The sequence below is a fragment of the Protobothrops mucrosquamatus genome, unplaced genomic scaffold (genome assembly GCF_001527695.2).
Source record: "Protobothrops mucrosquamatus isolate PMUCROS unplaced genomic scaffold, P.Mucros_1.0 scaffold1857, whole genome shotgun sequence".
Taxonomy (NCBI): Eukaryota; Metazoa; Chordata; class Lepidosauria; order Squamata; family Viperidae; genus Protobothrops; species Protobothrops mucrosquamatus.
Window position 1 is genome coordinate 342,458 of NW_015387987.1, and position 8,862 is coordinate 351,319.

At 39.5% G+C, this 8,862-nt stretch overlaps 1 protein-coding gene across 2 annotated transcripts in view; it reads left to right on the forward strand.

Moving 5' to 3' along the window:
- Positions 1 to 552: 552 nt before the first annotated feature.
- The window catches only part of PTN (pleiotrophin), a 90,485-nt gene continuing 82,175 nt past the window's right edge, over positions 553 to 8,862 (forward strand). For both annotated transcript variants that reach the window (XM_015823391.1, XM_015823392.1), the window contains exon 1: positions 553 to 846. The gene's annotated coding sequence lies outside the window, so the exon portion shown is untranslated. The remainder of the gene's footprint in view (positions 847 to 8,862) is intronic.

Here is an 8,862-nt window from a genome sequence, read left to right on the forward strand (position 1 = left end):
ATACTATATAACCAGCCTCTTTTGAAAATCAACTGTCCAATTGTAGAGTCCACCACTGTAGTATTTTTGTGAATGGACTCCTCCCATCGCTGTTACAATGATCACATGAGTTGACCATTTGCTTAGGCACAATAGGACAAAAATATCTTAACGAGCTGTTTAAAGAAGATGGAGTAAGCTCCCCCCCCTTCATCTCCTGAGCTTGGGCTGAGATTCCCTGGTGAAGAAAAGCTTAGAAATTGATTGGATGCTGCTTACAGCCTCTGAAGTTTTTAAACCCTGAGGTGTTAACTCTTACATTTCCCTGCCTTAAACTCTAGGAAAACCAACCCAACCTCCCCCCTCAAAAAGCATGATATTCCTGACCAGGAAAGTTTTTGCCATTTCTCTCTTCCTGTTTTTTGTCAGATTGTGATGGGAGAGTCTAACCCTTGAGTGACCTGCTTTTAATGAGCTTCTCAATCAGTACCCGTGAGTGAATTGTGTTTTCCCCTCCCTTTCTTCCCTCCTTCCCTCCCTTCCTCTCTCCCTCCCTCCCTCTCACACACATTACACTTGCTCATTCACAGCCTGCTTTATCCATAGTCAAAGGAAAAATCAGATTCTCTGCCTTGAGTAGCACAGTCGTGGTGAGAACATTCAAAGAGAAGAAAGTGAACTGCGAGGAAGTGGGGCAGGGGAACGGTCGGAAACGCAGGGAGTGCAGAGGAGTCTATAGTTTCTAGAGAGGGGGAAGGAAAATCAGAAGACCCCTTGCTTTTCCTGAGCAAAGGTGAAGCCAGCTCTGACAACTCATCACTGAATCTGAAGATCGTTTAACAGAGACAGGAGATTTTGCAACTCAAAGTAAGTTTTTTTTTTTTACTTAACTTGTTTCTGACTGTAATACGGTAAGCCACCCAGCCACACATAATTTCACATAAAATTGCTACTTGGGGAAAGGCAATGAATCAAAGGAAGCTAAGTACTCCTAAGGTAGTATCTCTGTTCATCTGTTACCATGGCTGAAGAAAGTTGATGAAGCAGATAAGACCTGAGAGACTTCAGAATATGTGTTTTTGTGGGGAGCAAGGATGACATTTCTTATTTTTGTGAGGATGGGTACACTATCCCCTTTATAATTACATAGTGCTTGAGCAGTTTATTTCAAATAATATGAGCAGCATTCATCCACTCAGGACGGGTCTTTCTGGTGACCCTTCTTCCTGTTGTCCTTACTGAGGGAATCATAAGGAGTAAAATATATGGAGTTGTATCTCCTTCTTAAAGGATTCAAGAGTCAATTTAAAAGTAGAAAAGAGGACCCAAATCCCCTCAGGATTGCCTCTTGAGCCCCTCTGGGAAGAGAAAGGAGAGTTGGTGATGACGTGGAAGAGCCTGATTGTAACCATTTCTTCTTTGAAGAGTGATTGTCCTTGTGTCAGCACTAAACAGAGAGCAGAGCGTTGCATACTTTTCCCCAAGTACCAGCTAGTGTTAGTCACCTTTGCTTCTGCTTCATTGAATATGCTCACATTTATGACAGGGACAAGACTGCAGATTACTAGGGCCAAAATGAGTTTTTCTAGCGTGAAAAGTCTGCAAATGCACATTGTTCTGCTTCTTTGACTCTACATTTGTGAATTTAATTAAATCTAGATTATTATTTTTTTACAAGGTTTATTTGGTGTCATCCTTTTACTTATGTGATGGTTTCCAACAATTTACTCTAACAGAAAATTGTGCTTTCTAAACATTTTTTTAAATGAAAGGTGCCAAGCTTCCTTGAAAGGACTTAAAATAGCCTGCATGATGCTTATATTGTGTTTAGATGAATGTTCCTCGTCCCACAGCCTTGCGTTTATTTTTTTAAACTTTTTAACAGCTGTGACATTGTTAATTGTATGCCGCCATAGTCATGTTCAGTGAGGTGGGTGACCATATAAATTTGTTAAATAATATATGTTTATATATGTTTGTCATTTGCTATGGAACTGCAAATGGTATAGAGGAATAATGGCAGACTATACGGAGTTTCAATATGGTTGCTGCATCATGTGCCTTCGGACAATATCCTGGGATTTTGTGACATGGAAAAGTCTTTAAAGTTCCATCTTTAATTTTAACAAGGCAGTAGGAAACTATAATGTCACCATATCTCTGGCCATCCTTTTCCTTTTCCTGTTTTAGGAAATGGAACTTTTGATTTGGTTCCAAAATTTCAATACGGAATAGGATGAAAAGAGAGACCAGGGAACAGAAGTAGAACACAACCTCTTGGCCTCCATTGCTTGCATCAAAGGCAAAGTTGAGTTCTGTGAATTCCAATTTGTCAGTTCCAGTTTGTGTGATGGAACTATTCCATGTTTGTCAAGAAAGCTGATGTAAGAAATGATGACTAATGAAGGATGGACAATGAGTTGAATGCTTAAATGTAAAACGTGTGTTAAATTTTAAATGTAAAAATTAATTCCATGGAATTAACGATAGCTAAAATGAATTATTGCTCACAGTGATCAGACACCTGTGGGTTGAATAACATATGTGGATTCAACATCCTGGCTGGAGATCCAGGTGTCCTAGTTGCAAATGGTCTACACCAAACTTCAGATCAGTTTGGAATCCATTTAAAATTGTATTTGTGGGACCATTTGTTTACCATTCTTCATTCCTGGCCTGCAACATTTTTAGAATTATACAGCTAGATCCCTCCCCTCCCTTTCTCCCTCTCTCCCTCTTTCCCTCCTCCCTCCTCCCTCCCTCCCTCCCTCCCTCCCTCCCTTCCTTCCTTCCTTCCTTCCTTCCTTCCTTCCTTCCTTCCTTCCTTCCTTCCTTCCTTCCTTCCTTCCTTGCTATATTCAGTGAACAGCAAATACATGAACAAGATATAAATTAAAAATCTGATCTGATTTTCAATCCAAATTAGGGTTTACCTATGTTATAAATGTGTGGCATTGGTATGTCTTCATTATTTTACCTAAAGATGCACCTGCATGTATCTACATTTTATATCCTTTTACAAGATATACCCCCCCCCCCGGAAGTATGGCTGAAGGCTCATCACTGCAAGGCTGGTAAAGCATTGTGGACAGGGACAGGGGCATGTCCGTACTTTCTCTTCCACGCTTCATCTTACCCTGCCTTTTTGAGCTCAGTTGATAAACAATAAAATAACATGTGACAAAAATTGTACCTTCTCATTTGCATGCTTCTATGAGTCTCATGGGATATACTGTAGTACTAAAATCCGGAGATTTCATCTCTTTGCTTTTAATTAAATTTTAATCAAAAATCTAGGGAATAAATATGATTTGTCAGCTGGCCAGAGATTTAAAGTTTATAGTTAAAAAAAGATGTAAATCACTGTTTCATTTGGAGAGAAAACCCTCCTTTCTCCTGTGCTAGGATAGCCTCAAACAGACATTTGTTTTTCTCCCCTTTCATTACAAAGTGAAATATGTTTAATAATAATTACAGGACCATCATTTGGTATGGTGTTTTACAATGCACTGAAAGTTTTTAAAAGTTTATGGAGCAAAAGTTCATCTTTTTTATTTAGATTCAGGGAGGATTCAGTCAGACTTCAGGCCTGGATATGGAACAGAAATAACATTGGTCACACTTTTAGATGATCTCGGGTAGGAGTGAGATGATCCATCCTTGCTTTTGTTGACCTCTCAGCAGCTTTTGATACCCTTTACCATGAAATCCTTTTGGGCTGACTTAGCTGAGGTTGGGGGGAGGTGAGGGGAGACACAGTTTTATGCTGGTTCATCTCCTTCCTCTGATTCCAATCAATGTTGATAGGAGCGAGAAGTCCAGCCCATAACTTCTTTGTTGTAGGGTCCCACAGAACTCAATGATTGCTCCGTTCTTTTTTTTATATCTACCTGAAACCACTGAGTGAGATCATCCATCACCATGGATTGAGATGTCATCAGTATGTTGATGATACAGTTATACACTAATTCCTGGGTGAACTAAGTGATACTTTGGATGTTCTTTCATGGTGTCAGGAAGCTTTGGGGAGTTTGGATGAAGAACAGCAGGCTTCTCTGGTAGGACAGAATGGCTGTGCGGTGGTGGTGGGGGTTCATCTCTACTTGGATTTTTATCATCTTAGATGGGGTCGCACAGTCCCAGACAGAACTGATGAGTAATCTGGGGGTCCTTCTGGACTCACAACTCCTGCTTGAAGAGCAGGTGGCAGTCATGCCTAGGAAGGTCTTTGGTCAACTGTGTGGTGCGCCGGTACACCCCTTCCTGATTGGGAGGCTCCTAGTCACTTACATGCTGTTCATCTACTGCTTGAACTATTGCAATGTTTTACAGGGGGCTAGCCAACTGTACCCATAGCTATTCTGGGACTGAGATGGGCAGTCTCTAAAATCTGGAAGTTTCAGCTGGTACAGAAGGTGGCCGTGTGAGCAATTTTGGGCACCTGAAAGATTGTGCAAGGTGCATTGGGTGCAAGTCTGCTTGGGCCAATTGGGCCAATTCAAGATGTTAATTATTACCTTTAAAGCCTTATACAGCATGGGACAAGGTTAGCTGTGGAATTGTCCATGGCACATCCCACCCAATCAGGCAGAAAGGGCATACTGTGGACCCTGTCAGTTAAATAATTTCAGCTGGTGGGATCCAGGAAGAAAGCATACTCTGCCATTGCCCCTGCTGTTTGGAAAATCTTTCCTCCAAAGGTGAGGTGGGTCCTCACTCTCCTGGCCTTTCAGAAGTATTTGAGGACCTGGCTCTACTGACTTGCCTGGGACTCCCAGAGGAACATGCAACCTTGGGGCTGGTAACCTTGAAGACCCTTTCCCTACTTTTATCTTTTAACTTATTCCATCCCTGTTTTATCTGCCTCCTTTTGCTGAGACGTAGTATTTTAATATTGTTTTTACGTTTTGATGTTTTAAACTGTACACTGAACATAGCCGCTCTGAGACTGAGATGGGCAGTCTCCAAATTTGACAAATAAATAAAAAAGATGTAAACTAGGAAGACCATAATAGTGGGGATAAAGTCTGAAGTCCTGAGGCTTTGATTCAATTGAGAATATCAGATAAAAGATTAGGACAATATCTATGGACTAATAAGTAGTTTTGGGGGTGGAATATTAAAAAAAATCAAGACATCACAATGGAAATGTTTCCAAGGTTGTTTTTTTTTTCTCATTCCCATCAAATCCATAATGTGGGAAGATCAAACTCTAACTAGCATTTACCATTTACCCAAGATATATCTAACTTATAGGTAGTCTTTGACATACGGCCATTTGTTTAACAATGGTTCAAAGTTACGATGGCTTCAGAAAAAGAGCTTTATATGACCTGTACTCACACTTATGACCATTGCATACTTATGATCGCTATTATGTGATCGCAATTTGGGTACTTGGCAATTGTCTCAAATTTACCACTGGTTGCAACATCCTATGGTCATGTGATTGTGATTTGCAGCTTTTTTTTTTTGCTAGCTTCTGGCAAAAAAACAAAACAAAAAACATTCAGCGAGGAAGCTGGATTTGCTTAATGACCATGTGATTCATTTTAAAATCACGCAATTCACTGAACCACATTGATTCGCTTCACAATGACTAGAAAAATGGTAATAAAATCAGGTCCATCGTGTGATGACTCCATTTACGATTATGCTGACTTAAAAGCAAAATTGTGGCCCCAATTGGGGTTGTAAGTCAAGATCTACCTGTACTTTTGAAAATGAATGAAATGGTTGGAACATTTGGGAGTTTTTTATTTCTTTTTCATAAACACTTCTTCTATCGTCAAATCAGAATTTTCTATCTAAAACACGGTAGACATCAGACAGATAATTGGGCAGTGGGGGAGACCCTTTGTAGAGGTTATTCTTACTTTGCAGCATTTCCTGGAATGACCTTGAGATTGGGCATCCTCACACTACAGTTCCACAAATGTTCAACACACACACACACACACACATATATATATACACACACACACACTTTATTTAAAAGGTGGACATCCATCTGCTAGAGTAGAATTCTTCCCTTCAAAGTGAACAAGAAGAAGCAATTTAAAACTAAGGAGACATTTCCTGACATTTAGAACAATTAATCAGTGGAACGACTTGCCTCCAGAAGTTGTGAATGCTCCATCACTAGAGGTTTTTTAAAGAAAAAAATGGACAACCAATTGTTTGAAATGGTATAGGGCTTCCTCTCTGAGCAGGGGGTTGGAATAGAAGACCTCCAAGCTCACATATATTTTATAAAAGAAAAATATCATCAGTATTCTCACAAATATGCACATATTGTGCCTTTCCCTCCCAAACATAGGTATGTAGTGTATATTTCTGTAGTTCAAATGTAGTTCTGTGAGAAAATGCCTTTTGTTCTGCTTTCATTTATAGCTGGGTCTACACAGTTTTCTTTCCTTTGCCAGTCATAGAAAGAGTGAAAAGGAGGCAGCGAATCTCACCCAGGAGATTACTTCTGAAGGCTAATAGGATAATGGATCAGGTTCCATGATCTCAGCTAAGTGTGGATTTGATGAAACAGCAGAGTGCTCCATTTAGTTATTGGGTAATAGCATTACTTGGAAATTATGACAAATCAATATGGATAAATATTACAAAAGTTTAAGGGAGCTGGGTGAAATGGAAAGGAAGTACTGAGCTTCTGCCTGGATCATTTTGTGGACAGAGAAGAGAAGCAAAGGCAAAAGAAGAACAATCCCTTGCATTTCAAAGGCAGAGTCCAGAAACAATGGCAGAGTTAAGAAATACCCCAGTCGCCAGGACAAGTGATTAGGATCAAAATCTGCCATCTGCTAAGAATGTTAACCTTGAAATATCCGTTGCTTGAGCCAAGTAGAATTCTTTTCCCCCTCCTTCTATAAACTCAGTTATTACATAGTTAAGTAATTGTTTATAAATCATTTGGTTCATAGCATTTAAAAATAAATCAATAAAGGGGATTTTTATGTAAAGGGTAAGAATACCATAAGTAAGTAGTGTATTTTTGATATATTAATAGGAAACACCCTATGTTTTTATTTACAGGTTTTCTGAACCACATATTCCTCCACAAATATTATTTCTGATCTGATTTCTTAGCAAATCATCCATGAGTTATTAATATTGAGTGTATGAATTGAATAACTTTTCCATGCATTAACAACCATCATCTTTGCCAACAGTGCTAAAAGATGCAGAATTAGGATCGAAGGTGCTGAATTCCTTATGAATCTAACCACAGATTTATTCTGTGTTATCCACAGTATTTTACACTTTCTGTGTAGTGTTTTCTGAATCTCTGCTCGGAAACGTATCAAAATTCATGTTTGTGTTGAGTGAACAAATGTAAAAATGAGGAATACCAGACATACAAGTTCTGCTTGAAGCTTAAGGAAGATGGTCTCTCAAAGTAGTTTGATTTCATGAACTTATCTGAGTTATGAGAGATGTGTTTGGCTAATGAAACTGTAATCCATTTGGATTGGATTGAAATCATCATTGCAAATCTCATAGTGCAGTGATGGCAAACCTTTTAGAGACCGAGTGCCCAAACTGCAACCCAAAACCCACTTATTTATTGCAAAGTGCCAGGGCTGCATCAGTATTGTGGAGCCCTTGGGGGGGGCGTGGCCCATTGGGTGGGCGTGGCTACAGGGCGGCAGGGGCCAGTCCCTCGCCATCTCCGGGGCATCCCTGGGGGCCAACGCCACTTGCTCGCTCACTTCCTGCCCTGTCGCTTCCAAACACCACGTGCTCGCTACTCTGGAAAACTCTGCTGGGGCAACGGCGCACGTGCCCACAGAGAGGGCTCTGAGTGCCACCTCTGGCACGCGTGCCATAGGTTCGCCACCACTGTCATAGTGGTTCACAAATATTTGATCTGTTTACATGGAGTGCTGTGGGGGAGGGCAGAATTTGCACTGATAGCCCACAAATGCACAATTTCAGAATATACAAAGCTATCACGATGACATGAGTGAATGCTCCACAACATCAAATCTTTTCACCAACGGCAATGGCAGGTATCCTATAAATTAGCATTATTCATGACATACTTTTCTGTTTTTGTTAAAGAGACAGCTGAGATCTCTTTTCTATTTTAAGTGATTTGATACGTAAGAGGCTATATTATTTGTCACAATCATTGTTACCATCATTCTTAATAATTTTATATGTATTCTTACTCTGCTATTCTACTGATTTGCATTTTAATTATTTTAATCTAGAGTTTAAATACATTGTAAGAAAAAAAAGGAAAATTTCTTTCTAGTAATGTCACATTTTTGCTCATGTTATCTATAAGGTCGAAATGAGCTCATCAACTGGTGTTTTCAGAGATAACAATATCATTTTTCTTGGCAATCTATGAAGCAGTTTACTGTTTACCTTGGAATATTGTTTTGATTTCCCAGTCTAGCTTATAGCCCATCCATCCATCCATCCATCCATCCATCCATCCATCCATCCATTCATTCATTCATTCATTTATCCATTCATTTTATTTATTAAATTTATATGCCGCCCATCTCCCCGATAAGGTGACTCTCAAATGTTATCCTTTCCTTGAGTGTTATCTCATACAAGTCTTAACTCCCTCTGACTCTTCTTAGCTTCTTTTGAGATTAGCGATGGATCAGCCAAAGTTGTCTAGTTGCTGTTTTTTTTTAATTTATAGACAGGTGATTATCCAGGGCGGAATCTAATGTAACTTGTGAGTACTGTGTATCATTAGTTAATGTTACAAAAGGCCCTATACAATTGTCCTCTGCAAAATCACACAGTGAAATTGCAGAGATAATATCACCAAATTTCCAAATTTCTCTTCCAAAGAGAGAAGAAAATAAATTCTCCGATTTCTTGTATAATTGCTATAGTATTCAGCCT